This window comes from Giraffa tippelskirchi, chromosome 3 (genome assembly GCF_054371585.1).
Source record: "Giraffa tippelskirchi isolate mGirTip1 chromosome 3, T2T-mGirTip1v1.2.pri, whole genome shotgun sequence".
In the NCBI taxonomy this organism is placed as follows: domain Eukaryota; kingdom Metazoa; phylum Chordata; class Mammalia; order Artiodactyla; family Giraffidae; genus Giraffa; species Giraffa tippelskirchi.
In genome coordinates this window covers 143886820-143894551 of record NC_137277.1, presented here as the reverse complement: position 1 = coordinate 143894551, position 7732 = coordinate 143886820, and positions in this window count along the sequence as shown.

Sequence of the window (7732 nt, the reverse complement as noted above, 5' to 3'; positions counted from 1 at the left end):
GAGAATCACCTGTAAGGTAGATGTTATTGTTGTAGTTATTATCATCCCAGTTTTATTTCTGAGAGATTAAAGGGCATGCTGAGGATCATTAGCAAGCTACTCCTTGCTCAGAGATGTTCCTTCAGAGGAACGCACTTCCTGCAGTTCAGAGTAACAACATAAAAAATGAGCCTAAGTTTACTTTAGAAAGAAAAAGGAGACGGGCAGTTATTTTTTCTATCCTTCAGGCCTTCAATTTTTTTTTTTAATTAAAGTTTTTGTTTTCTTTTTGTTTTTTTAATTTAATATTAATTTATTTATAATGTGTTTGTGTCAGGTGTATAGAAAAGTGATTCAGTTATACATACATTCATTCTTCTTCAGATTCTTTTCCCAGTAGGTTATTACAGAATATGGAGAAGAGTTTCCTGTATCATACAGTAGGTCTTTGTTGACTATCTGTCTTATATATTGTTCAGTTGCCAAGTCATGTCCAACTCTTTGTAACCCCATGATTGCAGCATGCCAGGCCGCACTGTTCCTTATTATCTCCCAAAGTTTGCCCAAGTTTGCGTCCATTGAGTCGGTGATGTTAGCCAATCTCTCATCCTCTGCTGCCCTTTCTACTCCTTTTGCTTTCAGTCTTTCCCAGCATCAAGGTCTTTTCCAATGAGTCGGCTTTTTGCATCAGGTGGCCAGAGTATTGGAGCTTCAGCTTGGGCATTAGTCCTTCCAGTGAGTATTCAGGGTTGATTTCCTTTAGAATTGACTGGTTTGATCTCCTTGCTGTCCAAGGGACTCTCAAGAGTCTTCTCCAACACCACAATTCAAAGCATCAACTCTTTGACGCTCAGCCTTCTTTATGGTTCAGCTCTCACATCCATACATGACTACTGGAAAAACCATAGCTTTGACTAGATGGACCTCTGTCGGAAAAGTAATGTCTCTGGTTTTTAATATGCTGGCTAGGTTGGTCGTACCTTTCCTTCCAAAAAAGCAAGTGTCTTCTAATTTCATGACTGCAGTCACCATATGCAATGATTTTGGAGCCCAGGAAGAGAAAAATCTGTCACTGCTTACACTTTTTCCCCTTCTAATTGCCATAAGATGATGGGACCAGATGCCGTGATCTTAGTGTTTTTAATGAGTTTCAAGCCAGCTTTTTTACTCTCTTCTTTCACCCTCATCATGAAGCTCTTTAATTCCTCTTCACTTCCTGCCATTAGAGTGTAACCATCTGTGTATCTGAGGTTGCTGATGTTTCTCCTGGCAATCTTGATTCCAGCTTGTAATTCGTCCAGCCTGGCATTTTGCATGATGTACTCTGCATATAGATTAAATAAACAAGGTGACAATATATAGCCTTGTACTTCCCCAGTTTCGAACCAGTCAGTTGTTCCATGTCTGGTACTGTTGTTTCTTGACCCACATACAGGTTTCTCAGGAGACAGGTAAGATGGTCTGGTATTCCCATCTCTAAGAATTTTCCAGTTTGTTGTGATCCACACAGTCAAAGGCTTTTACATAGTCAATGAAGCAGAAGTAGATGTTTTTCTGGAATTCCCTTGCTTTCTCTATGATTCAGCCAGTTTTGGCAATTTGATCTCTGCTTCCTCTGCCATTTCTAAACCCAGCTTGAACATCTGCAAGTTCTCAATTCAAGTATTGCTGAAGCCTAGCTTGAAGGACTTTGAGCATAACCTTTCTAGCATGGGAATGGAGTGCAATCGGAACATCCTTTGGCATTGCCCCTCTTTGGGATTGGAAGGAAAACTGACCTTTTGCAGTCCTGTGGCTGCTGCTGAGTTGTCCAAAGTTGCTGGTGTATTGATTGCAGCACTTTCACAACATCATCTTTTAGGATTTGAAATAGCTCAATTGGAATTCCATCACCTCCACTAGCTTTGTCCGTAGTGATGCTTCCTAAGGCCCACTTGACTTCACACTCCAGGATATCTGGCTCTAGGTGAGTGATCACACCATCACGGTTATCTGAGTCATTAAGATCTTTTTTGTCTTGTTCTGTGTATTCTTGCCACCTCTTAAAACTCTGCTTCTGTTCGGTCCCTACTGTTTCTGTCCTTCATTGTGCCCATCTTTGCATGAAATGTTCCCTTGGTATCTCTAATTTTCTTGAAGCAATCTCTAGTCTTTCCCATTCTGTTGTTTTCCTCTATTTCTTTGTATTGATCACTTAGGAAGGCTTTCTTATTACTCCTTACTGTTCTTTGGAATGCTGCATTCAGGTGGATATATCTTTCCTTTTCTCCTTTGCTTTTGGTTTCTCTTTTCTCTGCTATTTGTAAGGCCTCCTCAGACAACCATTTTGCTTTTTTGCATTTCTTTTTCTTGGGGATAGTTTTGATCACCATCTCCTGTACAATGTTACGAACCTCTGTCCATAATTCTTCAGGCGTAAGAATTACCAGGTGAGGTGGGGCTAAAAACTGGTGAAGCAGTTGTAAATCTGTTAAGAAGCTGCTAGATTTTCCTAGTTGCCATGTTCACCTAGAGTAGGTTCCACTTCACCCATGCCCTGCAGAACACCAGTGGTTTATTTTCTGGAGCTGTGGAATGAGGATCATGGATTCGGGAATACCAGGCATAGCCACAGGCAGAGTGTTACACTGAAAGGAGGGGATTAAATGACAGTCTACATACCTAACAGCGATCTCAGCGTCCTCCTATTAAACTCCCAGAAAACTGGCAACAAAGTTAACATCCTCCAAGCAGGGGATTAGAGAAAATCCTCTCAAAAATCCTAGAAAAAAGACCTGTATATTCCCTCAGCTGCGGCCTCCACCAGTGCACACACCCCCTCCCACTTTAACTGAGCCCCAGTCAGCTCCGAGGTACCTTGCTATTCATCTGAACAGGCAGCTAATGATCATTAGACATTTGAGGAAAGACTCTGAAATGAGAGGCATTCATATAAACAAATGGGTGGGGGACTGAGAGAAGTCAGGGAATAGAACCAGGGCAGGAAGTAGAGAAATACAGAAAATGTAATTAATATTCTCAGATAAAAGAATATTATACATGTGAAGAGAAAATGCTATAAAAAGCAATATTCACAAAATAAAATATTTATCAAATTAAAAATGTAACTTCCAGAATTAGTGCCATGAAAGGGTTGGGGAAAAATAGAATTTTAAAAAGATAAAAGGGAAAATTAAAGAGATAATTTCAGATGAGAGAATTAAAAGCTATAGAACAGTCTAAATTACAAGTTCTTTGTAGCAGTTACCAGATCTTACAAATTCATTTATATTTCAAAGTGTGTTATTGCTTGATTTATAATAATTTCAGTAGGAGGAACAATGAATTTTTGCATGCAGTAGATGGCAGTACATTCTATAAATTGGGAATTGTATTTCATCATTTCATTGTCTTAATACAATTATGCCACCTTTTAACATTTTTCCTCCAAAATAAGCTTAACTTTTTATTAGAGGAGAAAAAATTTCAATATCCCTCTCCACATTTGGGCTATCATATCCCAAAAGCTTTGTCCCTTCGCACTGCTCTCCATCACCATGGAGAGGACAGCTGGAGCCCTGTGTTTCTTGCTGCCCAATTTTTGCTGCCCTGAGCAAAAGAATATCTAGGAATTATCAAAGGTACACACATCATACAAGATATATTTTTTTCTGTTTTTTGGACTCAAACTAGGATCAGAGTGAGAAATAGCAACACCACTTGGCGTTTTAGTAAAGACACTCAAACGTGTTTCTATTTAGAAAATGACCTTCAAGCAAGCGAAGAAAAGAGAAAGCTGATTAAAGATACCTCCACTCAGGGGCCCACAGCTTTGCCGAGTCAGTCCTGGAATAGCCAGTTCTATGGATCTGAGTTGTTGCCTCTTTCTAGAGCTATGTAGTGGTGTAGATTAATTTCAGCTTCTAGTTTCAGAGGAGTTTGAATGCAGCCAAACAAGTGTTTCTTATTTAGGCCCATCTGCATACCTATAGGCAGTTGAAAGAGGTATTTTTCTAACAAACACTTTGCATAATTCCGCCTTGTTTAGACAGAGATGCTTTGATAAGTTTGTGTGTGGGTGAGGTGCCTCTTCCCCTATTTCAGGTGTTCCTCTTCAGTGATTAAAGGAGGAGAAAAGTAGTGATTCTGACCACTAGAGGGAGCACGGTATTCACAGACCTTCCCAAAATCACAGGCACTCTCTGGGCCGGAGCCTGGTGAATTAGATGGGCAGGCATTGGGTAGGCCAGAGAATCCAGAGCCACAGTTCTGTGGATTTGTAGCCACCGTGCTACAAACAGTGCCATTTATAGTGTGCTGTGATGTGGAAAAGGTGGGAAAACACTACTTCCGTGTCATTCTAAAGGCACAGATTAAAACCAGCTCTGGGTGAGTGAAGAATGGTTCACATTGACTTTTTATTGCTGGGAGATTATCAAAATGTAAAAATATGATCGTTTCAGCAGTGTTAAATGACAGGACACAACAAACTGTAGAAAATTCTGAAAGAGATGGGAATACCAGACTACCTGACCTGCCTCTTGAAAAGCCTGTGTGCAGGTCAGGAAGCAACAGTTAGAACTGGACATGGAACAACAGACTGGTTCCAAATTGGGAACGGAGTACGTCAAGGCTGTATATTGTAACCCTGCTTATTTAACTTATATGCAGAGTACATCATGAGAAATGCTGGGCTGGAAGAAACACAAGCTGGAATCAAGATTGCTGGGAGAAATATCAATAACCTCAGATATGCGGATGACAGCACCCTTATGGCAGAGAGTGAAGAAGAACTAAAGAGCCTCTTGATGAAAGTGAAAGAGGAGAGTGAAAAAGTTGGCTTAAAACTCAACATTCAGAAAACTAAGATCATGGCATCTGGTCCCATCACTTCATGGCAAATAGATGGGCAAACAGTGGAAACAGTGACAGACTTATTTTCTTGGGCTCCAAAATCACTGCAGATGGTGACTATAGCCATGAAATTAAAGATGATTGCTCCTTGGAAGAAAAGCTATGACCAACCTAGACAGCACATTAAAAAGCAGAGACATTACTTTGCCAACAAAGATCCATTTAATCAAAGCTATGGTTTTTCCAGTAGTCATGTATGGATATGAGAGTTGGACTATAAAGAAAGCTGGGTGCCAAAGAATTGATGCTTTTGAACTGTGGTGTTGCGGAAGACTCTTGAGAGTCCCTTGGGCTGCAAGGAGATCCAACCAGTCCATCCTAAAAGAAATTAGTCCTGAATATTCATTGGGAGGACTGATGCTAAAGCTGAAAACTCCAATACTTTGGCCACCTGATGCAAAGAACTGACACATTGGAAAAGACCCTGATGCTGGGAAAGATTGAAGGCGGGAGGAGAAGGGGAGGACAGAGGATGAGATGGTTGGATGGCATCACCGACTCAATGGACATGAGTTTGAGGAAGCTCCAGGAGTTGGTGATGGACAGGAAAGCCTGGCATGGTGCAGTCCGTGGGGTCACAAAGAGTCGCACACGACTGAGTGAACTGAACTGAACTGAATGCTAACCAGTGTAACGTGATACCTCATTGTAGTTTTGATTTACATTTCTCTAATACTTAGTGATGTTGAGCATTTTTTCGTGTCCTTTTTGGCTGTCTGTATGTCTTCTATTTTGTCACATTGAACTGTTTATCTATATCTGAACCTGTACCAAATTATTTTAATGTTTATAACTTTACAATATTTTTTTTTCCTTTTTAAAAATGGCTATTTATTGGAAGTATAATATACTTAGGGAAAAGGGCTCAGATTATCAGTGTAGGGACCAGTGAATTCTTTCAAAGTGAATACAACCATGAAATCACCACTCAGATCAAGAAACAGAACATGACCAGCTCCCCTATGGGCCACTCATACTCATTGCTTGTCAGAATGTCTGTGTGGTTTGAACTGTCAGTTTGATTAAGCTGGAACTACATTTTCCAGAATCTCTTTGTAGTAGAGCCTGAAGTCAGGCAGGTTGATCCCTCCTGTTCCATTCTGCTTTCTCAAGATTGCTCTGGCTATTCGAGGTTTTTTGTATTTCCATACAAATTGTGAAATTATTTATTTGTTCTAGTTCTGTGAAAAATACTGTTGGAAGCTTGATAGGAATTGCATTGACATGTATAGATTGCTTTGGGTAGTATACTCATTTTCACTATATTGATTCTTCCAATCCATGAACACGGTATATTTCTCCGTCCTCTTTGATTTCTTTCATCAGTGTTTTATAGTTTTCTATATATAAGTCTTTTGTTTCTTTAGGTAGATATATCCCTAAGTATTTTATTCTTTTCGTTGCAATGGTGAATGGAACTGTTTCCTTAATTTCTCTGTTTTCTCATTGTTCATGTATAGGAATGCAAGGGATTTCCGTGTGTTAATTTTATATCCTGCAACTTTACTATATTCATTGATTAGCTCTAGTAACTTTCTGGTGGAGTCTTTAGGGTTTTCTATGTAGAGGACTATGTCTTCTGCCAACAGTGAGAGTTTTACTTCTTCTTTTCCAATCTGGATTCCTTTTATTTCTTTTTCTGCTCTGATTGCTGTGGCCAAAACTTCCAAAACTATGCTGAATAGTAGTGTTGAGAGTGGGCACCCTTGTCTTGTACCTGACTTTAGGGGAAATGCTTTCAATTTTTCACCATTGAGGATAATGTTTGCTGTGGGTTTGTCATATATAGCTTTTATTATGTGGAGGTATGTTCCTTCTATTCCTGCTTTCTGGAGGGTTTTTATCATAAATGGATGTTGAATTTTGTCAAAGGCCTTCTCTGCATCTATTGAGATAATAATATGGTTTTTATCTTTCAATTTGTTAATGTGGTGTATTACATTGATTGATTTGCGCATGTTAAAGAATCCTTGCATCCCTGGGATAAAGCCCACTTGGTCATGATGTATGATCTTTTTAATATGTTGTTAGATTCTATTTGCTAGAATTTTGTTAGGATTTTTGCATCTATGTTCATCAGTGATATTGGCCTGTAGTTTTCTTTTTTTGTGGCATCTTTGTCTGGTTTTGGTATTAGGGTGATGGTGGCCTCATAGAATGAGTTTGCAATTTTCTGGAAGAGTTTGAGTAGGATAGGTGTTAGCTCTTCTCTAAATTTTTGGTAGAATTCCGCTGTGAAACCGTCTGGCCCTGGGCTTTTGTTTGCTGGAAGATTTCTGATTACAGTTTCGATTTCCGTGCTTATGATGGGTCTGTTAAGATCTTCTATTTCTTCCTGGTTCAGTTTTGGAAAGTTACACTTTTCTAAGAATTTGTCCATTTCTTCCAAGTTGTCCGTTTTATTGGCATATAGTTGCTGATAGTAATCTCTTATGATCCTTTGTATTTTTGTGTTTTCTATGGTGATTTCTTCATTTTCATTTCTAATTTAGTTGATTTGATTCTTCTCCCTTTGTTTCTTGATGAGTCTGGCTAATGGTTTGTCAATTTTATTTATCTTCTCAAAGACCAGCTTTTAGCTTTGTTGATTTTTGCTATGGTCTCTTTTGTTTCTTTTGCATTTATTTCTGCTCTGATTTTTAGGATTTCTTTCCTTCTACTAACCCTGGGCTTCTTCACTTTTTCCTTTTCTAGTTGCTTTAGGTGTAGAGTTAGGTTATTTATTTGACTTTTTTCTTGTTTCTTGAGGTAAGCCTGTATTGCTATGAACCTTCCCCTTAGCACTGCTTTTACAGTGTCCCATAGGTTTTTGGTTGTTGTGTTTTCATTTTCACTCGTTTCTATGTATATTTTGATTTCT